The sequence below is a fragment of the Schistocerca cancellata genome, chromosome 2 (genome assembly GCF_023864275.1).
Source record: "Schistocerca cancellata isolate TAMUIC-IGC-003103 chromosome 2, iqSchCanc2.1, whole genome shotgun sequence".
Classification (NCBI taxonomy): domain Eukaryota; kingdom Metazoa; phylum Arthropoda; class Insecta; order Orthoptera; family Acrididae; genus Schistocerca; species Schistocerca cancellata.
Window position 1 is genome coordinate 369,498,235 of NC_064627.1, and position 24,103 is coordinate 369,522,337.

At 43.3% G+C, this 24,103-nt stretch overlaps 1 protein-coding gene across 1 annotated transcript in view; it reads left to right on the top strand.

Moving 5' to 3' along the window:
- Positions 1–24,103, top strand: part of LOC126161764 (ubiquitin-conjugating enzyme E2Q-like protein CG4502) — a 665,340-nt gene that overhangs the window by 346,083 nt on the left and 295,154 nt on the right. The gene's annotated exons all lie outside the window — the stretch shown is intronic.

A 24,103-nucleotide genomic window follows, 5' to 3' on the forward strand; every position in this document is an offset into this window, starting at 1 on the left:
AGGAGCAATGTGTTAACAAATATGTCTTTAAACAGTTGTATGTCGCATTGGTAATCGGTAGAAAGGGTAGGTAAAACAGTGACAGGGAAATGAATTAGACACACCTCTTACGACGAAGGGATTTTAAAAAGACTATAATGGCAGACCAAGTAACTTTTATTGAGTGCTACACTAGACATGAAAGTAACAGACCAGTGACACTATTTTTTACCGTAGTCACCAACTGAAAAGAACCTTCGGCACGTTCTACTAATCGCTTGTTCCTCGGCGACCCCTAGGTCACGGAACCATTCGAGAAACTTTGTATGAACGTCATCGTTGAAAAATCTACGATTGCTGTGAATCAGTTCCTCGATTACCTGGACATCATAAACTACACTGATCAGCTAAACATTATGACCACCGATCTACTTTCAATATAAACCCGTCCAGGCGATAGCAACGCCACATGGCGAGGAATGAAAGCTAGTCAGACACAAGCACGCTGCATACAGTAGCAGTGAGACTTTGTCCGTGTGTAGAATTGGGAAGGCGCACGATCTACCTGAGTTTGACCGAAGGCAGCTTATGATGGCCCAGAGGCGCGGTAAAAGCATTTCGGACGTTGCGCAACTTGTTGGGTGTTCGAGGAATGCTGCGTGAATGTCTTCAACACTTGGTGAAATCACGTCGCGACGTAGTGGAGTTGGGCGACGACCCCTCATTATAGATGTCAGACGTCGTAGGCTGGACAGACTGGTAAAACAGGACAGCCGACGAACTGTAGCGGACCTGAGATCAGGTTTTTAAGGCTGGACTGAGTAAAAGTGCGTCTGAACACACGGAGAATCGGACTCTCCTAACGATAGGCCTCTGCAGCCGAAAACTCATGCATGTGCCATGGTTAACACCACGACTTCCGCAAATACGAGTGAAACTGTCGGCGTGACCATTGGCAGTGGAAGTTGGCGCTGTGACAAAGCGTTGTATGGTCTGATGACTCCCGGCGTCTTCTTCATCATGCCAATGGGAGAGCGCTAATCCGTCGTCTTTGAGGGGAACCGCCCTTTGACGCCTGTACTTAGGGGCGGAGACAAGCTGGCAGCAGCTCCTTTGTGCTCTGGGGAAAATTCGTGTGGGCACCCATGGGTCCAGTGGACCTCGTGTAAGGCACCGTGACGGACAAGGAGTATCGCACACTGCTTGCAGACCGTGCACACCTTCATGACTATCATGTTTCCCGATGGCAGTAGCAACAAGATAATGCGTCATGTCACAAGGTCAGGAATATGGTGATTTATTGGTTCGAGAAACATATTGGCGAGTTGCAACTGATATGCTAGCCTTCTAACTCACCATATCTGAACTCGGTGGAACACATCTGGGATATGATTGAACGTGGCGTCAGAGCTCATCGCACCCTACCCAGAATTTACATGTTGTGCAGATGTGGTGCCATCTGCCTCCAGCTACTTACCGAGAGTGGTGGTGCAGTGGTCAGCACACTGGACGCGCATTTGGGAGGGCGATGGTCCAAATTCGCGTCCGGCACTCCAGATTTAGATTTTCTGTGATTTCCGTAAATCGCTTCAGGCAAATGACGGGATGGTCCCTTTGAAAGAGCACAGCCGACTTCCTTCCCCTCCTTCCCTAATCCGAGATTGTACTCCGTCTCTTACGACCTCGTTGTCGACGGGACGTTAAACATTAATCTCCTCCTCCTCTTCCTCCTCCGATTTACCAAGGCCTCATTGCTTCTGTGCTAAGACGTATCGCAGTTGTTACCGGTACCAAAGGTGCAAATACCGACTATTACGTAGGTAGTCATGATGTTCTGGTTGATCAGTGTATGGTAGATGTCTATGGCCTTCCTTCCAGATCAGCATTACCCACATCTGTGCGGCCTTTATCAAATTGACCGCACCATTTCACTATGGCTGGATGAGAAATTGCGTTTGGTCCACATCTACCAGAATTTCAATGTGAATCTGTGGGCAGGTTCGACCCACAAGAACTGTACAGTCCCGCGTACTCAGACTCTGCAGTACGTTTCCAGCAGCCGTGCCATTTCACTCGCATCCTGTGATTCGCCTGTTAACCGCACTGTAGCAGAAATATTTCAGCAGGAGAAAGATGACCTACTCTCTTTGGACGATGAGCTTCTCGTGTCGCACAATGGTCTTGGTGTGCAATAATATTTGTGATTTACTTTTTGAAGCCCTACGTAGTTTCTAGCTTTCCCCTCCGGAAAAGTATGAGGCCACCAGACTAAGCTTTCTTGTGTTGCACGGTATTTGTGATATATCAAAAATAACAGCAATGTTTCGTCGCGCCAGGTTTATAGAGTTTTCAGGCACAGTATATAGACCTGAAGATCACCATACATTTTACATTATTTTTTTGTGATGTATATACTATTATTCCAGACAAGAACAACTTATTGTGCTGTTCTGCAGATCCTACTCCTCTTGGGGAGAAGTGGCGTGCATCTGTAGTTAAATTCATTTACATTGCTTCTTCGGTTCGTGTCCAGTAGCAGGACCTCATCAACCATAACCTCAAATTTATCTAAGACTGTTTTAAACAGCTTTTACTTTTTTTGGAGCAGTTCTCTCAGTAGATATAACCGCACTACCGTATCTCCATTTACTCCTTCCTGCCTGCACCCCCTTCCGCACGCCACTCTAACTAACACCATCACCAGCTCAAGGCGCTGCAGTGCTGCCCAGCTGTTGGTTCTGTTATTGGAAGACATTTTCATCGTCTGTAGACGATTTTCGAGGAAAGGAGAGAGATTTTCGAAGAGTTCCTAATTACCAGTATGTTGTCTATGTTTTGAGTTTAGCTTCAAATGTCTCTAAAGAGTCTCATGTAGTTTTAGTGCCTCTGGTACTACCGATGGTGATTGCCTGCTAGGAAAGTTATGCTCTGAAGCATTCACGATGTTAACTGTCTCTTTCAGTCTCCACCCTCAGCCTTCTTAGCTTTTTTATAGTCATCCCTGATAGAACATAATTGTCAACACACAGCACAACTACGCAATACACTTTTGCACACGAGACAAGTGCGAACTTGACGCACTGCATAGTGTAGGGAAGGGGGGCTCTACTTCAGCACATCCGTGTGTCTCAGAAACCCCCTGAAATAACTCAGAGTTGGTATTAGGACCTGTTCCGAAGTTTTTGTAGTTCGTTGAACTTTCCTTCCTTTCACATTCTCATCATTATCAAATTAACTGGGCCAGTATAACTTAATGCATATCCTGTGAATCTCTATCGGCAGAAGCCTTACAGCATTTTAGTTGTTGGTATCATCAGTTAATTCTATTGTTTAACTGACCAAATAATTTCACTGTTTTTGTATCATTACCTTTCGAAAAATTTTATTTCAGTATTTTTGTATATTACCTTTCGAAAAATTTTACTTATAACAAGAGCCCATGTTTAACTTTTGCAAGCGTACTACAGATTGCCGGCCGGGGTGGCCGAGCGGCTCTAGTCGCTACAGTTTGGAACCGCACGACCGCTACGGTCGCAGGTTCGAATCCTGCCTCGGGCATGGATGTGCGTGATGTCCTTAGGTGAGTTAGGTTTAAGTAGTTTAAGTAAGTTCTAGGGGACTGATGACCTTAGAAGTTAAGTCCCAAAAGGTGCTCACAGCCATTTGAACGTACTACAGATTAAACTTAACGAGCTCTAGGTCGCATGTATGAACTGGCTTCTTATGTCTTTCTTGTTTCAGATGTCTTGTGTGACGCTGTCTCGTAACGGACTGCACTCGTTTTAATACTGCACAGATTTCTCCAAGGCACTGGCCTCTTGCGTAGCTTGCATTTATAGTCCAGCGCAAAGCCCAAGCGACTGGAAAAAAGCGGCAGATGACTCCCATACGTAAGTATGGATCCGCAAAATTACAGACCAATATCCTCAACATCAGATTACTGTAGAATTGTTGATCATAATCTCAGTTCGTGCGCAAAAAAATTCTTTGAGACTCAAAAGCTTCAATCAAGCTGCATGGATTCAGCAAGCATCGCTCATGCGAATCTCAGCTTGCCCCTTCCTCTCATAACACCCTCTGAACCATGGATGAAGGGCAACAGTCAGATTGCGTATTTCTAGATTTTCGGGAAGCGTTTCACTCAGTGCCACACTGCATGCTGTTAACGGGAGTACGAGCTTATTGAATAGGTTCGCAGATAGGTGAGTGGCTGGGAGTCTTTTTAGGCAATAGTACAAAGTACGTTGTCCTCGTCGGTGACTGATCGCTAGAGACAAGGGTATCGTCAGGAGTGCCCCACTCAAGCGTGATAGGACTGCTCTTGTTCTTTTTATTCACACACGATCTGATGGACCGGGTGAGCAGCAATCTGCGGCTGTTTGCTGATGACGCCAAGATGCGTGGGAAGGCGTCGTCATCGAGCGACTGTAGGAGGATACAAGATGACTCAGACAAAATTTGTAGTTAGTAGCTCGAAATGTAGAAAAATGTAAGTTAAGCAAATGAGTAGGAGAAACAAATCGGTAAAGTTAGAATACATCATTAGTAGTGTGTTGCTTGACACAGTCGTGTCGATCAAATGTATAGTAATAATGTCGTAGAGCAGGTAAGGATGGTAGTAGGGAAGGAGAATGACCGACTTTCGTTTATTGGGATAATTTTAAGAAAGCGTGTTTTATCTGTAAAGGGGACCGCATATAGAACACCACTGCGACCCATTCTTGAGTACTGCTCGAGTGTTTGGGATCCCCACCACATCAGATGAAATGGAGACATCGAAGCAAGTCAGAGGCGGGCTGCTAGATTCGTTATCTGTAGTTTCCATCAACATATTAGTATTACGGAGATCTGGAGATGTTTCACGAACTCAGGTGGGAATCTCTGGAAGAAAGACGACGTTCTTTCGAGTAACACTATTGAGATAATATAGAGAAGCGGCATTTGAAACTGATGGAAGAACGATTCTGCTGCGAACGTTTCGCTTAAGCACCTCAAAGATAAGGGAAATTAGAGAGCCGTCTAGATAGTCTTTTTTCCCTCGCCCTTTTTGCGAGTGCGACAATATACTAAACTTTGGAAATGTGTTTCCTCCTACCATCATTCCAATTCTTATTGTTTTATTATTGCCACAAATTCTCCGCTAATGAATGTCTGTATTGGAATTAATAATTAACCTGGGGATCTAATAGTTAACCTACCTTCTTTGGATTAGATCATAAACATGAAAGAACTTTGGCCGCTTCCTTCCACTTTTGCGGATTTCTTCCTGTTTGAAACTAATCTTTCACTTGCTTTATTGCCTGCTCGGTATGCTCGAGAATTCTATGCCGTTTTAACTAGCACTTCGTTTCGTTAGTTTTCACATTTAACTCTGCGCTGTCCGAAGACATTTTATATTATCTGCCTACAACTGTATCTCGCTCTAACAGTTCTTCGCGTTCAGATCACCGTCCTACAGTTCACTTAAATTTAGTAGGAGTCATGGTTTATGCACCAAAATTTACGCAGTTTGTGATGTAATTATATATTTTACGAGTTCAGTAATGCAGGTAGTTACGGAATCTCTGCTTCAGGATTCCGCAATGCATTCTCTTTGCCCGCGGCCATACACTGCGGCGTTAAGACCTCACGTGACCTTTCCAGTGCACATGAATATGCGGCCATTATTATGCTAAACTGGCGCTTATGGGAGAACATAAATTCCGCAATCGCCGTCTCCCCTTTGAGCTCCCCAGCGAGGGGACTATACATTGCGGGTCTGAGGCTGGCACGTTCTCTTTATCAAGTGTCGCGGGGGAGGGAGGGCGGGAGTGAACTCTGGCGGGGCGCCCAGTGCATACCAAACAGGGCGCCGGGCTGGAGATGCCACGCACTGTCTCCTGCACGACGCAACCAATACGTGCACTGCGCCTGATCTGCATGACTCTGTGTAGAGTACATGACGCATCTGGAAGGTTATCCGAGGACGCTATAAAATATAAAACCGTCCATAGAGTTCCCTTTACGAAACGAAAGTCACATGACGTAGTAATATACAGGGTGTTTCAAAAATGACCGGTATATTTGAAACGGCAATACAAACTAAACGAGCAGCGATAGAAATACACCGTTTGTTGCAATATACTTGGGACAACAGTACATTTTCAGGCGGACAAACTTTCTAAATTACAGTAGTTACAATTTTCAACAACAGATGGCGCTGCAAGTGATGTGAAAGATATAGAAGACAACGCAGTCTGTGGGTGCGCCATTCTGTACGTCGTCTTGCTGCTGTAAGCGTGTGCTGTTCACAACGTGCAAGTGTGCTGTGGACAACATGGTTTATTCCTTAGAACAGAGGATTTTTCTGGTGTTGGAATTCCACCGCCTAGAACACAGTGTTGTTGCAACAAGACGAAGTTTTCAACGGAGGTTTAATGTAACCAAAGGACCGAAAAGCGATACAATAAAGGACCTGTTTGAAAAATTTCAACGGACTGGGAACGTGACGGATGAACGTGCTGGAAAGGTAGGGCGACCGCGTACGGCAACCACAGAGGGCAACGCGCAGCTAGTGCAGCAGGTGATCCAACAGCGGCCTCGGGTTTCCGTTCGCCGTGTTGCAGCTGCGGTCCAAATGACGCCAACGTCCACGTATCGTCTCATGCGCCAGAGTTTACACCTCTATCCACACAAAATTCAAACGTGGCAACCCCTCAGCGCCGCTACCATTGCTGCACGAGAGACATTCGCTAACGATATAGTGCACAGGATTGATGACGGCGATATGCATGTGGGCAGCATTTGGTTTACTGACGAAGCTTATTTTTACCTGGACGGATTCGTCAATAAACAGAACTGGCGCATATGGGGAACCGAAAAGCCCCATGTTGCAGTCCCATTGTCCCTGCATCCTCAAAAAGTACTGGTCTGGGCCGCCATTTCTTCCAAAGGAATCATTGGCCCATTTTTCAGATCCGAAACGATTACTGCATCACGCTATCTGGACATTCTTCGCGAATTTGTGGCTGTACAAACTGCCTTAGACGACACTGCGAACACCTCGTGGTTTATGCAAGATGGTGCCCGGCCACATCGCACGGCCGACATCTTTAATTTCCTGAATGAATATTTCGATGATCGTGTGATTGCTTTGGGCTATCCGAAACATACAGGAGGCGGCGTGGATTGGCCTCCCTATTCGCCAGACATGAACCCCTGTGACTTCTTTCTGTGGGGACACTTGAAAGACCAGGTGTACCGTCAGAATCCAGAAACAATTGAGCAGCTGAAGCAGTACATCTCATCTGCATGTGAAGCCATTCCGCCAGACACGTTGTCAAAGGTTTCGGGTAATTTCATTCAGAGACTACGCCATATTATTGCTACGCATGGTGGGTATGTGGAAAATATCGTACTATAGAGTTTCCCAGACCGCAGCGCCATCTGTTGCTGACAATTGTAACTACTGTAATTTCGAGAGTTTGTCTGCCTGAAAATGTACTGTTGTCCCAAGCAAATTGCAACAAACGGTGTATTTCTATCGCTGCTCGTTTAGTTTGTATTGCCGTTTCAAATATACCGGTCATTTTTGAAACACCCTGTATATGAAACATAGTAAAGGAAAGGAGGGCACTCGGCCAGCGTAGGCGAATAAGCAGGAAGTAGAGAATCCAGCGCGATACTAAAAATCACGTCTCTCCGTCTACCATCCGACTGAAGGTCATCAATGTTCGAAGGTCAGCAATGTAGCCACAGGTTCCATGAGTTCGGAAAGCGACATTACTATAATATCCGACGCCAGTGTCGCTCCAAATAGCAGTAGAACAAGGTATTGTTATAGCGACCACACGCCTCTCCAATTAGGGTTCGCAGATGTTACGCATATGTCACTAGACCACGACACGGTCCCTTAACGACGTGATTACTGGACAGATGTCTGTCATAGAAGGTGACCTTCGTGCAATGATGCGAATCCAGGTCCAGGTTGTCGTTAATGACGTTGACATCGAAGACACACGTCTCTTTCTATATGTTCGTCTGGCGGTACTTTTTTTACATCGGCGGGGCAGAATAGATTTAAGTGACTTTTTTATGCCATTTGCTATTGCAGAACTTCGGCGTTAGGCCATTTTCTGGTCTCTAGAATGGAAGCACTAAACGTTGGATGCATCAGTATCACTTGCGAATTTAACACAAGAACAAGTCACACACTGAAGCGCCAAAGAAACTGGTACAGGCACGCGTATTCAAATACAGAGATATTAAACAGGCAGAATACGGCACTGCGTTCGGCAATGCCTCTATAACAAGTGTCTGGCGCAGTTGTTAGATCAGTTACTGCTGATATAATGGTAGGTTATCAAGATTTGAGTTTGAACGTGCTGTTATAGTCGGCGCACGAGCAATCGGACACATTATCTCCGAGGTAGCGATGAAGTGGGATTTTTCACGTACGACATTTCATGAGTGTACCGTGAATATCAGTAATCCGGTAAAAAACCAAATAGCTGATATCGCTGCGGTCGGAAAAAGATCCTGCACGAACGGGCCAACGACGACTGAAGAGAATCGTTCAACGAGACAGAAGTGCAACTCTTCCGCAAATTGCTGCACATTTCAATACTGGCCATCAACAAGTGTCAACGTGCGAATCATTCGAAGAAACATCATAAACATGGGCTTTCGGAGCCGAAGGCTCACTCGTGTACCCTTGATGACAGCACGACTCAAAGCTTTACGCTTCGTCTGGGCCCGTCCACACCGACATGGGACTGTTGATGACTGGCAACATATTGCCTGGTCGGACGAGTCTCATTTCATATTGTATCGAGGGGATGGACTTGTACGGTATGGAGACAACTTCTCATGAATCCATGGACCTTGCATGTTGGCAGTGGACTGTTCAAGCTGGTGGAGGCTCTGTAGTGGTGTGGAGCGTTTGCAGTTGGAGTGATATGGGACTCCTGATACGTCTAGACACGACTCTGTCAGGTAACACGTACGTAAGCATCCTTTCTGATCACCTTCATTCGTTCATTGTACATTCTGATGGACTTGGGCAATTCTAGTAAAACAATGCGACACCCCACACGTCCATAATTGCTTCAGAATGGCTCTTCTGAGTTCAGACACTTCCGCTGGGCACCCTACTCCCCAGACATGTGCATTATTTAGCATACCTCGGATGCCTTACAACGTACTGATCAGAACTGATCTCCACCCCCTTATACTCTTACGGACTTATGGACTGCCTGCAGGATTCATGGTGTCAGTTCCCTCCAGCAGTACTCCAGACATTATTAGAGTCCATGCCACGTGCATTAAGTTTCCTATCGTTTTATTTCTGTATTTTCTATTTTTTAAGGTTCAGGCGCGCTTTTTCTAATGATCCTAGGGAGCTCAAATTAAGTGGAAAGGAGCCACATTGTAGTGTAGCTCAAGAAGAATTATAGAGAATTTTAAAAAAATACCATTTAAATCCACCTTGATATACAACGTACACTTTCATGACTGCAAACTAACATGACCGTCTGGGTGCAGGTACACTATGTGATCAAAAGTATCCGAACACCTAGCTGAAAATGACTTACAAGTTCGTGCTGCCTTCCATCGGTAATGCGGGAATTCAATATGGTGTTGGCCCACCCTTAGCCTTGATGACAGCTTCCACTCTCGCAATCTTACGTCCAATCACGTACTGGAAGGTTTCTTTAGGAATGGCAGCCCATTCTTCACGGAGTGCTGCGCTGAGGGGAGGTATCGATGTCGGTCGGTGAGGCCTGGCACGAAATCGGCGTTCCAAAACATCCCAAAGGTTTTCTATAGGATTCAGGTCAGGACTTTGTGCAGTCCAGTCCATTACAGGGATGTTATTGTTGTGTAATTATTCCGCCACAGGCCGTGCATTATGAACAGGTGATCGATCGTGTTGAAAGATGCAGCTGCCATCCCCGAATTGCTATTCAGCAGTGAGAAGCAAGAAGGTACTTAAAACATTACTCTAGGCCTGTGTTGTGATAGTGCCACGCATAACAACAAGGAGTGCAAGCCCTCTCCATGACAAACATGACCGCACCATAACACCAACCCCTCCGAATTTTACTGTTGGCATTACACACACTGGCAAATGACGTTCACCGGGCATTCGCCATACCCACATCCTGCCATCGGATCGCCACAGGGTGTACTGTGATTCGTCACTCTACACAACGTTTTTCCACAGTTCAATCGTCCAATGTTTACGCTTTTTACACCAAGCGAGGCGTCGTTTGGCATTTACTGGCGTGATGTGTGGCTTATTAGCAGCCGCTCGACCATGAAATCCAAGTTTTCGCACCTCCCGCCTAACTGTCATAGTATTTGCAGTGGATCCTGATGCAGTTTGCAATTCCTGTGTGATGGTCTTGACAGATGTCTATTACACATTACGATCCTCTTCAACTGTCGGCGGTCTCTGTCATTCGCAGACAAGGTTAGGCTGTACACTTTTGTGCTGTACCGGTCGCTTTACGTTTCTACTTCACTATCGTATCGGAAACAGTGGACCTAGGGATTTTAAGGAGTGTGGAAATCTCGCGTACAGACGTATGACACGAGTGGTACCCTATCACCTGACCACGTTCGAAGTCCGTGAGTTTCGCGGAGCGCCCCATTCTGTTCTCTCACGATGTCTAATGACTATTGAGGTCGCTGATATGGAGTACTTGGCAGTAGGTGGCAGTAAATGGACCTAATATGAAAAACATATGTTTTTGGGGGTGTCCGGATACTTCTGATCACGTAGTGTAGGTAGAAAGATCGATTTGTTTCATGCCTGATTTATTTTCTGTCGAAAATGTTCGTTCACAAGATATGAAAAGTCCTGTGTGATCCAGCGTAGTTATTTTGGAGGCTTATTTACTCTCTTGTTTAGTCATGCATAAGTATGGTTCAAATGGCTCTGAGCACTATGGGACTTAATTTCTGAGGTCATCAGTCCCCTAGAACTTAGAACTACTTAAACCTAACTAACCAAAGGATATCACACACATCCATGCCCGAAGCAGGATTCGAACCTGCGACCGTTGCGGTCGCGCGGCTCCAGACTGTAGCGCCTAGAACCGCTTGGCCACTCCGGCCGGCATGCATAAGTATCTTTGCAGATCTGTGTAGGAAATTTCTGAACAGTCGGCAGGTGATGGTTCAAGTGATTGTGGTCTCAAAAATCTATGTATGCCAGTGATTGAATGCTATTTTGCCTCGATCGGAGCTGGAAATCTTCCTACAGGTCGTACAGGGGACCTACAGATAGCGTAAATATCACCGAAACTGGATGCTCAATAAAATAACAATTTGGGAATTTAGACCGCTAAAGATGGTCTGATTTCACAAGCTGCGTTATGATCACGAATTGAATAGTGACCCGAAAGTAGAATAAATTTCCTTTACTTCACATCTATGGTCACATATTTTTATGTTCTTAGACTACCGGTTTCGGTCAGCAATGATCATCTTCAGAGATGTTTTATGAAAGCATGTCCTAACATATTGGAACCATTGTGGCATCGTCAAATGCTAAACATAACCATCTACAATGCCATTATGGCTCCAGTATATCAGTACATGTTTTTATAAAACAGATCTGAAGATGGTCATTGCTGTCTGAAACCGGTAGTCTAAGGACATAAAAATATGTGACCATAGATGTGAAGTAAAGGAAATTTAGCGTTTTGATTGGACATTCTGTACTGAACGGCCGAGATGCCGCAACCATTTGCATAAAGATGGTCATACAGAGACTTTACGTTATGAGTGGGAGTCGAGTAGGATTATCGATCTCCTGGAAATGTGTAGACCATACCCTGCTTCGTCTCATACAACGTATGACAAGGTATGATTCTACGACAGGGAATCCTTGCATAGAAGAGGTTCGTACGCTGGGGCAAGCGAGTACTGAACCATGCAATGTGACAAAGCATGCGCTGCTCTCCGTGTGGCCGACATGTCCATTACGGACTGTGTGTGTGTGTGTGTGTGTGTGTGTGTGTGTGTGTGTGTGTAAAGATGATAATGGTCCTCTAAGGGGGAAACTGTGCAATCGTACAACGAATCAACAAACAAACAATTGACGCAGTTCGGTCCGGGCTGTGAAATTTTTATGAAAATGTTTTCTTATCAATATGTGATTTAATTATCAATCTCTTTAATAAAATGGTTACACAGAATAGTATAACACATGCTACGCAAAAGCATTAAAGGACCAATTTTTTGAAACCCTGTCAGTTTCTTCCATTGTGACGCAGAAGTAACTCCCTCATGGTGCAAAAGCTTGGCGCCCTGTGACGTCACTATCGGGCTCGGCGACGCTTGAAACAGCGAGTTCCCGGTGCTCAGAAGTTCTTGTGAGGGCAGTTATTTCACTATATTTCTGCTTAACACCAAGGCAGATGCTCAAAATCGAAACTAAAAGTCGCCAGGAGCACCCTTTCTCTTGGGGAGTCGATTTTCACAATCTCGCTCTCGAAAATGACAGTTTTCAGTGCGATGTGCAACAGGACGACGCTCTTGATAACCTTCGACACTGTTCACACGCTTTCGATAATTTCAAGTATGTTTACGAGTCATATGAAGCATCAATCATTATTTTGTAATTTTCACGCGTATTCTGGGGAATAGTTTTATCGTTTCACTTTAGGTCCTAGCACCGTTCCGCAGGCTCTTTACGATGACACCTGAATCGATATCTTATCTAAATGAGTTTCCACACTACACCAATTTATAGCTTTAAGCAGTTCTGATTCATAACATACACCGGTACGTTGATGTCACAGGCAAAAGAAATACTGCGCGACAAACTCGTACAGACATGATCTATCCGTCGTGGTATCAAACATTACTTATACATTATTATGTCGTAGTTATTATTGAATCAAATCTGACAACGTTTTTTCACACAAGAAAGTTGGGTCAACGAGTGAATAAATGTTTACACATCAAAAACTAGCTGCTACAGGCGGCATTAAATCATTTAAATGTGTCTTGGTAATTGTTCTTCACCAATCACAGTTAATGTCTTGTGGACGCGTGTACAAACTGAACCATGTGACATTCTTAGGAATGTGCCCAAACTGACGTTTGTTCCATTTCAAGAATATTAAAAGCTCTGATTGTAAAACGTCACAGATCCACAACAAACAGCCTTGTCAGAGTCAGAGGTCGCATGCAGTTCCGTAATGATAATCATTTGTGCAGCGTCACGTAGCTATTATGTTGTGTAAAAATCATTTTATTGACAGGTATCTTTCTGACTTTTTGATATTGTAATTTCATAAGGGTTGTGTACGCTGCATTCGAAACTCAGCAGTGAAGAATAGCTAGATGAAAGGAACTGCCGCCTGTTGCCATGTTGTAGATTTGTGCAGTATTAGTATATAGCAGCCGCGTACTCGACATTCGACAAACTTGCTTTTGTTTTCCTGAATAAATTCCATGTCCGTGAGCTATTTCAGATTTATTTAATCCTATGCGTACAGAGAGCTGGACTGATCTGAGTGTGTCAGATTAACAGAATGCAAAACTGGACGTTTAAACGTCCAGTGAGTACTATGTGGTGGACTTACCGCGAAATGAAATGAACTCCGAAGTAGTTTTCAGGGAGACTTGGGAAGCAGCGGTGCTTATCAGCGCCATAAAATATGCAGATAGCTAAATCGGATGCTGCGATAGGCCACCATCCGCCCCTTCCCGTACTTATCGGCCTATAATGGAGCTCGTGGTGGAACGGCGCTTGCTTTTACACTCGTGGAAAACGACGCTATTCAACTCAAAATACCCTACGAGATACCGACAGTAAAGCTTCAACCGAATTTTTTGTCGCATCTAAGGTTCGTTTCTGTCATTTCATTAACTCGAGTACGAAATGTGGTATTTTTAGACGTTAAATTTCCTATTATAATGGCAATAGTGTGGGCGACCCAAGAGAGAGAACACTCAGTAAACACTTCCGCACAAATACGCAGTGTTTTTTTACAAAAGACTTCAGCTTTTACTCGAATAGGGGAGTGCCAACGTGCTTACTGATGGTTGTAAAAGTTCATGACTCTGTGACGCATCTAGACGGGAAGGGTGGAATGACCGTTTCTCTAGCGCGCAATTCGTGTTAAACTAAACTGATTGCTACCGCATGAAACATGCAGAAAAACGTTGTTAAGATATTTTCGCAGCTACTACTGGAAATGAGCTAATGCAAGAATAGTTTTGAAAAACGTTTGAATACTGGAATTAAGGCTGAAACAGGTCAGCTACTACATCTCAACGCAAGACTCTGCTACGCGTGGAAAGTGGTGACAGGTCAACCATACATGAAAATCCACAACAGTGTAATCATTGTACAGTGTGAGTCGGTGCTGATGTTACAGTTGTTCAGGCACGGTGGAGAAGGGTAAACGTATCATTTTGCGGTAAGGGACCCTTGTCCGGAACCGACCGATTCGAAAGTTATAAGCGAAAACCGTTCTGGTATCTCTGGCAGTGTTGTTTCTAAGATTTCAGGGTTGTGTAGTGTATCGTGTACAAAGAAGAAAAAGTGTACAGTGTGAATCGTCTAAAATTTGCACCGCTGATATTGCGGAAATGGAAAGTGCTATTGATGTGCGGTTTTGACAGAACGGATTGGTAGTTGGGGTCTTATTTTTAGTCTATAAATAGATTATAATAATATTTACTAAGTATATTTTTTTAAATGGAACCATGCCTATCGAAATTAACAAATTAACACTTTGCCGTCTTCACGTCTCGTACAAATTTATTCGCGTGGTGCCGGCAGCGCTAATTCGGATTACTTGGCTTGTCGCCGGCCTCTTAGGCGTCATTTATTGTAACCACGTCTTAGAAACGATGGCTGCAGGTAGACTATAGCCCAGAGAGTCACCTTTCCGTTGATGACAAACCTCAAACACATTGATTTTAATTTTTCCGAAAATCCTATATTTTGCCGTATTGTTCCACAAACTTGAATTTTCTTTTCAAGTAACTTCTCCTCAAATTCTACACTGTTATAATAATTATCCATGTAGAGGTGATGCCACTTTGCATAAGAAGGTGTCAATAGATCCATCACTGTTTTTGCTAAAGGCTGTCGAGCGCCGGAAAATATCTTGAATGAGGAACTGTATCCCGTACTCGAATCACACAGCATCCGAATGAGTATGCCGTACTTCGTAATTTTCGACGGATTGTAAACTTTAAAATTTAACCGTCCACACCACGGTATAATTCCTTCATCAATTGAGATATTTTGACGTAGATTAAACGTTTCTTTAAATTTTTTGGAAAAATAATCATTTACGAATTGTATTTTGAAAAGCCGGTCGGCACTATCCGGTTCATTGTTGCTGTCGGAAAAATGAATAAATGATAATATTTGTCTGAATCGGTTACGGAACATCGTTTTTCGAAATATCGGTGTGTCTATCAACGGATTCATTGACCAATAATCATCGATCCTTGCTTTTTTTTTACAGTTCCCATAAGGATAGCAAGCGCAGACCATTATCTAAGTTCTGGTTCCGTAACATCGAGAAATTTGGCATTTTTTAACCAGTTTCCTTCCATTGCAATTTTGACTGTAGTACTTGCTGGTTTCGTTGCTTATATATTCAAATAGATCGTTGTAAATATATAATTCTGTAGTGTCCTCGACGCTCTGTGTATCTTTGGGAAATATGTTGGAACCCGGAGATCCTTCAAAGTTATTATTGGTCCTCGGTAAGTGAAAATCTGACCACTTTGCACTGTCTTCTTCGTCTGATTCATTCCGAATCAGTTGGAAACCGTAGCGTTGGCCGAATTCTTCTTGGACGTATTTCAATATCTTCCCACGATTCTACTTCACTTTCATTTTTTGATATCAAGGTCAAGTCGTCAAGAACGTCAGACAAGACATTCATTCGTCTCTTTCGTCTCCCATGATGAAAGGGCACAAGCACTTACAAAAACAAATACTTCTTGACGTGTGTAACTTATTTTTATCTAAACAAAACACCAACAGACTGCAAAAGATACTAAAGTACTGTCGCCGGCCACTGCGCGGTCCTGTGCTCATGACACCACTGTGGTGTCGTCGGCCACTGAGCGATATTATGCACAGGACACCACTGTGGTGTCGCCGGACGGCAGAGTGTTAAAGTAGAGTAAATTAGAACGTCAGTGGCGTTTGTTGCAGATTTCTAGTGCGGGTCGTTTACGAGATATCGTATTTTGAAAAGTTTTCACACCGATACTTGTGCAATACCTGTGACAGCACACACTAAAGAACAACACTAGCGCATACATTAGTTACGAGGACCAGTAAAGAGACAAACGACCATCATAGGTTGTGTTCAAAAAGACCACCGGCAGCGGCAATACACGCTTCCATTCTGGTATGGAACGAATGCTGCACACGTGATAGCATTTCAGCTACAGTAATACGTCTTTGCATATCATCGGGTGTAGACAGCGCCTTCCAGCTTTCCCACAGAAAGAAGTCGACAGGAGTCAAATTCGAGAAGGTCTGGCCAAGCCGCAGGTCCTCTGTATATAATACAACGACTTCGAAGCTATTCGTGGAGACAGGCTGTACTACCACTTGCACTGTGGGTTGGACAGCCATCACGTTGGTGTCACAGCTTCCTCCTAATCTGCAGACGAACGTCTTCCGTTGAAGATGATCTGTTAGCAGGCTGGGCGTTCAGTGATCCGTCTATAAAAAAAACGGGTCTATGAGCTGACGGTTCACTATCCAGACCACACTTTTACAGTCCATGGACGCTGACGTTCCATCTGATGATGCCAAATGCCAACGGGGATTGTCAACAGGCCAATAGTGCATGTTTCGGCGGTTTACCTGGGCATGACTGGTAAATGTGGCTTCACCACTAAACAAGAAACGTGATATATCTGGAGTACCCTGTATACAGAAATTAACACGATTCTCACAATAGTTTCCATGCAGCTCTTGATGGATAGAAATTTGATAAGGATGGAACCTATGTCGATGGAGATGCATAGGACACTTGTCTGACACATGCCACTTCCTCATGATATTCCGCGGGAGTTAACGTGTGGATCAACTGGAACAGTAGCAAGAACATTAATTCCCCTTCTTCTACAGTCACTTTTCTTCTTATGTTACGTTGTCTGGGTGTTACGCTACCACTTTCACGTAACTGGTTGCTGAAGTTGATAAATAACTGCCGAGATGGCTGACGTCTACTGGGATATCTTGCCGCACACACCGTACAAGAACGAACTGCATTCTTCCTACACTCTCCTTACACCAAGAGCACGTCGCCTTTTTCTGCATTGGTAAATCTGTAGTACACTCACGACCTACTGCTTGGACTGCCACAGAACACTCAATGAACACGTAAGTACACTGTAAGCAAACATAACATCATACCCAGCAACTACGCAGGTTGAATGGCACAAACATGCGTCGGTGTGGAAACTTTTCAAAATACGATATCTCGTAAACGACACGCACTAGAATCTTGCAACGTACATCACTGACATTATAATGTACCCAACTTTAAGATTTTTTTTAAATTTCAATAGGCATTATTCCATTTAAAAAGTATATGTTTGCACAAAAAATACTTTCTAAGTATTATCACAATGTCTTTATTTGCTAACAGTACGAGCCGCTGACTACCAATCCATTCCGTCAATACCGCAATCAACAGCACTTTCCATTTCCACAATATTTGCAGTGCAAGTTTTAGGTGATTCACCCTGTATAATGATATGATTAATTAAATACCTCCACTTCAACATTAATCTTTCAGTTTGTGATCCGTGCAGAGGACTTCATGAAAAAACAACCCCAGGTCCTCTCGAACATTACATAAATACCAATACCTTTGCTGAGAAGAGTGCTTTCTTAACAAATGAATGCTTCGCCGTTCGAGTACACAGTGCTACATAACATACTGTAAAGAACATTTTTGCAGGTCCAAAGAATGAGTGAGCGCTTAGATAATGATCAAGGTTACTACGAATAAGAAATGAGAACACTGCAATAGTAAATTTCTTTACCTTGGAGTTGCTATTTCTTTTCAAAATAACGGACTACATCAGCCTGTGCCATTTGTTATGCTAATATATTACTATGTTCAGTGTGACAATAACATTAAGTGAGCTAGTCGAGCAAAAGTAATTGAGTTCAATTCGTTTAATGGCTGACGAGATAAGTAGTGCAGAGGTACAAGAAAAAGAAAGTCGCCTAAAATTCTCTCTGCTAATAACTAGGGCGCTCAATATAAATATCAGCTGTACTTAATCAAAACTCTGTAGTAGGTAACTTTCAAAGGACCAAACTGATAAAAAAAATCCCAGTAATCGTGGGCTCTAAAATGCATGCCTTAGAAGTTACGACCACCTGTTCATCTTCGCTACTGTGAAACACATTACTTCTATTGAACAAGTTCTCTTGGCTCTTAATGCATTATAGAGCCCATGATTACTACACTTTTTACCTATTTTTGGTCCCTGAAAGTCGTCTACCCTACAGTCTTAGCAACAACAGTACTAGTACGTTCCACTGTCAGAGGTATTGGAATGATTTCCGCTTATAACTTTCGGCTCGGTCGTTTCCGGAGCAGGTTCCCTTACTGATGTAAATCGATGCATTTACCGTTTGCATCCGTGAAAGTTTGTAACATCATCACGGAATCACCCTGCATAAAGGTAAAACACATCCATGTAGGTCAGTAAAAGTCCCTCTCTTCCTTCCTCGTAACCCAGTGCTTTACCAATTGTAGTTCAGCAGAATGAAGTACAGAAAATCAGTATTGATAATTTTCTAACAAATTATTATTTGGGACTTGTATGCGGAGATCTGAATTAGAAAGATTGAAGATGACATGTTGAAAAGAATGAAAAACATTGAAAAGTTTAAATGTAAAATAAAAATTCTGTATCTGGTAGCTAGGTCAATTCTTCACACTGAAGCCAGTGAAGAAATTAACCCGGAAACGGCTCGTTTTTGGAGCCATATTTACTGGAACGTTTTTTCATCTATTATCGAATACTTTCACACGTGTATGTTTCACGCTGTTAATTATGCTATTCTCTGTATTAATATCGTAGCAACATACGAGATAAGGAGCCTATTACGCTGAACAGTAACACTTTTATGTCCATAAAAAGTAATAGTAAATGTGATTCATTAGTACGCCCTAAAAAGTAACTAAAATTTTTGTATAATTAGTAACTATTTAACCAAATGTGATACAATGGCGATTAAGGTGACAGAGTAGAGAAGTCCGTGAGCCGTGTCACCTGAAATACCTACCTTTGTCGGCAGCATTTTATTTCGTCGTTAAAAGGCAAAAACATGGAAATCTAATCAAAAGCGAGTTTAATTTATGAAACGTGACAGCTACATAAATAGAAATGCAGCAGTGCTGTAAAATCAATACGTGCCATCATTATAATACATGTTTTATATGATTTATTTGGTTGTTTTGAGCCGATTACTGTTTTCGTAGTTAAAGTCTCCCATAATTTAAATTCTATTGTAATTATGAGAGAACTTATTACACCAGATTGAAGGTGAGATAAGAACGATATGTGACTTTGATTTTTTTTAAAGAATTGTGCACTATTAATGAAATAGTAAAAATATTTAGTCATGATATTACCTTTTTATTAATTCCAGACGAACAGTCCATCGTATAACTTACTGTACTTAGATTTTTTCCCGCAATGGACGGACCTGTGGTCTTTTTTGCAGCGCAAAACACGATTGTATCGGTTCCCATTTAGAGAATTTTCTCGTCTGTACCCTCAGTACTTCTAAAGCATTTCAGTGTTACATCGTAGTTTGGGTTTTCATTTTGTGGTTTCTCGGACTTTGCCGATTAGTTGAAATTGTAACGTTTCCAACAAAAAATGGTTCAAATGGCTCTGAGCACTATGGGACTTAACATCTATGGTCATCAGTCCCCTAGAACTTAGAACTACTTAAACCTAACTAACCTAAGGACAGCACACAACACCCAGCCATCACGAGGCAGAGAAAATCCCTGACCCCGCCGGGAATCGAACCCGGGAACCCGGGCGTGGGAAGCGAGAACGCTACCGCACGACCACGAGATGCGGGCTAACGTTTCCAACAGTATTTAACGATCAGATGATCGAATTTCTCCTGTGTTATAATTTGTGACTTTATGAACGGTTGGAAACTGTATTTATTTGCAGTTGGCGGATAAGTCAGAACTTGTACCTGTGTTTGCCACAGTGGGGTATAGAGCGGCTGCAGTTACAGAATTTGGCACGGAAGGCTATTCCAGCGACATAAAATTGTTGAGTTTGTTTCCGCATCGAAATCCAAGCATAAATTAATTGCACAACTATTGCATATCAGGTTTGTAGAATTAAACTATTTTTCTGTTTATATCCATATAATTGCCATTTCGAGCTTTGTTGAGCAGTGACTTTTGTCTTGTTAAAACATGAGTACATAACATTTGTAAAGAAAGCTGCAAATTTCAACGTCTATTCTTGACTACTGAATCCCAGTGTTCTCATGTCTGTGTTTTAATCTGACCTCTGCGACCGAAGCAAAGGTTTATGGAGCATGCTAATACTGCGCTCAATTTTACCTGTATCATAGTGGCGAACCCTGTGTGCGTCACTCCCATCACAGTGATCATCATCATCATCTTGGACAGTTTCCAGCCACTGGCTGGGTCTGTCGGGAACACAAGCCTCTCCATCGTGTTCTGTCTTTCCACCATTCCCCCTCTTCCACCTTCGTCCAGTTCTCTCCTCTTCTCGTCACACATTCCTTCACTCCCTTCACCCATCTATCTCTTGGTCTTCCTCTGGGCCTCTTCCCCTCCAGTTGCAGATCAAACATCCTCTTAGGAATTCTTCCCTCATCCATTCTCTTCATGTGTCCATACCACTGCAGTCTTGATTTTTCTATCCTGTCCTGTACTGGTTCCTCCTTTAGTCTTTCCCTCACATACTCATTTCGCAATCTGTCTCGTCTTGTTACACCCAACCTGCTCCTCTGGAACTTCATTTCACTAGCCTGTATTCTACTTTTGTCGCTTTTGTGCATTACCCATGTCTCACTTCCGTATGCCAATATGGGGACAAAGTAGGTTCGGTATATAATTCCCTTGGATTTCTGTGGCACCTCCTTGCTCCAAATAAGCCCCCTAATGCACTTGTAGAACTGCCCTGCTTTTCTGCACCTTTCATTTATTTCCATTGCGTTTCCCCCCTTACTTTCAATCACGCTTCCCAGGTACTTGAAGTTCTCTACCACTTGTAGTTTTTCCCCTCCACAAGTTATATCCACATTTGGCCTATTCGTCTTCCTTGTTGTGACAATTATTACACTTTTCTTTGCAGAGAAATGCATTCCATATTGTGCTGCCGTTGCCTCCCATGCATCTAACTGCTCTTGCACCTCCTTCTCGCAATTTCCCCATAACATCAGGTCATCGGCAAAAAGCACTGCTTTCATTTTATGATCTCCAATTGCATCTGACACTTGCTGTAGGATTTCATCCATAACAATAATAAACAATAAAGGCGAAAGTGCACTTCCCTGTCGCAGCCCATTTTCCAGCTTGAACCATGCAGTACATTCCCTCCCCACTTTCACACAACTCTCACTTCCCTCATACATTTTTCTGACTTTTCGTGTTATCTCTTCATCTATCCCTTTTGCGCTCAGCACATCCCAGAGCTTGTCCCTACAGATACTGTCATACGCCTTCTCAATATCTAAAAAGGCCATGATTAAGTCCTTCCCGTACTCATAGTGCCTTTCCTGCAGTTGCCTTACCGCAAATATGAGGTCCGTTGTTGATCTTCCCGGTCTGAAACCATACTGCTCCTCTTGCAGTCTACTTTCAATACTGCTTCTTATTCTCTTCTCCAGGATCTTTTCATAGATTTTTCCACAGTGGCATAGCAGGGTGATTCCTCTGTAGTTCTCACATCTCCTTTTATCCCCTTTCTTGAAGATCGGGACTATAATTCCTTTCTTCCAATCCTCAGGAATTCTGTTCTCCTTCCACACCACCCTCAGCACTCTGTATAGCCACTGGGTTCCTACTTCTCCTGCTGCTCGTATCATATCCACTGTTACTTCGTCCCAACCTGGTGCCTTGCCCCCTTTCATCCTCTTTATGGCTTCTTCCACTTCATTCCAAGTTAGATCATCAATTTCCCCACTATTATCATCGTCTGCTGCCTTAGGCTCTCCATCGCTGTTAGTTACCCGCTTGGCGGCATTCAACAGATCTTCAAAGTACTCCTTCCAAATCTTTTTGAGCTCATGCATTTCCTCCACAACTCTTCCATTATTATCCATGATCCTCAGGCACTCGCTTCTGTCCTTCCTCTTATTTCTTACCATGGTGTAAAGTACTTTTTTGTTCCCTTCACTGTCCTCTTCTAACATTCTTGTCCATTTTTCCATCCACTTCTTCTTCTCCGCCCTTACTATGGTCTGTGCCGCTTTCTTGCTTTCCTTATATTTTACCCTAGCTTCCTCTGTTCGTGTCTGGAACCATTCTCTGAAGGCTTTGTTCTTTCGAAGTACTGCCTCTTTACATATGTTGTTCCACCATGGGGTTTCCTTACTTCTCCTCTTTGTGCTAGTTCTTCCGCACACAATCTCAGCTGCCTCAACTAGGGCCCTCTTAAAATCTCCCCATTCTTCTTCCACTGTTCTCTGATCTTCCTTTGGCAGCTTCTTCCTGATCAGTGTCTGGTACTGGGTCCTCCGTTCATCCTCTTTCAGCATCCATGTCTTCAACCTTTTCTCCTGTATATCTGTTGCCCTCCTATCTTTTTTCTCTCTCAGTGATATCACTGTAAATTTTTGACATGATATTCGTGAGAAGATAATTGTGTTAAACAAGAAGCCGTTAATTGTATTCGTATTTGAATTACGAAATTATTATCAAGCACAGTTTTTCGGCACCAGTTGATAATGTACAGAGCCAGTAGCGATTGCACTGCCTTTGTCAGTTATAAACATTAAACACTTCGGCGAACATTGAAGTGCTCGTAGTACTTTCCACTGTTCAATCATGTAACTCGCTCCTTTTTTGCGCCCTTAATATGATTTTTAAAATCGTTAGTTTTTGTCGGTTCTGCGGACATACTCCCGACCGTGACCACAGACCATTCACTGTTGTCTCTCGGGTCTACGTAGCTCCCTCTTCACAGAGAGAGGTGTCGCAGTTGCTAGCACACTGCACTCGCATACGGGAGGACGACGGTTCAATCCCGCGTCCGGCCATCCTAATTTAGATTTTCCGTGATTTCCCTAAATCGCTCCAGGCAAATGTCGGGATGGTTCCTTTGAAACGGGACGGCCGACTTCTTTCCCTAATCCGATGAGACCGATGACCTCGCTGCCTGGTCTCCTTCTGCAAACAACCCAACCTAACCCTCTCCCTCTTCAGTTCCTCTGTTACCGACGCAAGACTTGGATTTCCACCTGTTACCGTTGCCACCCTTGGACTGTCACCCTGGCATTCCTTTGGTACGGTGTGTCCCCCTGACTGCCATGCTGTCAGCAAGCGAACACCACGCAATTGTTCACAGTAGCAAAACCCATGTTTCTTCTATGACAGCCTGATGAACACAATGCGTTTACGAACTATTCCTTTCCTCGTAGTACTTTTGCAACCAAAAAGTGAAATCAAACGGGCTCTGAGTCGAGGCTCAAATTCAGATTTAATATGGCTATTAAGATTAATAAAATATGGGTTAATAAATACGTGAGGTGCCATCTGATGTGTCTAAAGATATGGTCACCTTATGTCGGACTTTATGATTTAACGAACAGTTAGGACTTGTATTTATTCTTTGAACAATAACTTATTTTGAGAATCAGCACTCAGAAATTTTACGGTATTGTTTTCAGTGTAAGGGGGCTCGCTAGTCAGTCGACGGACTAACATTTTTTAATCACACTTGAGGCAAGACTTTGCTGATAATACCGAGATAGTGTCTATTTCTCTCACACAGTTTGTATTTTTTAATAATACCTGCAATATTTGTTGAAATAAGCAGTTCCTTTATTACCGACTTGTCAGCTACAGTGATCTGTAGTAGCTTGTCCCATTATCACCCTAGCATTCATTTA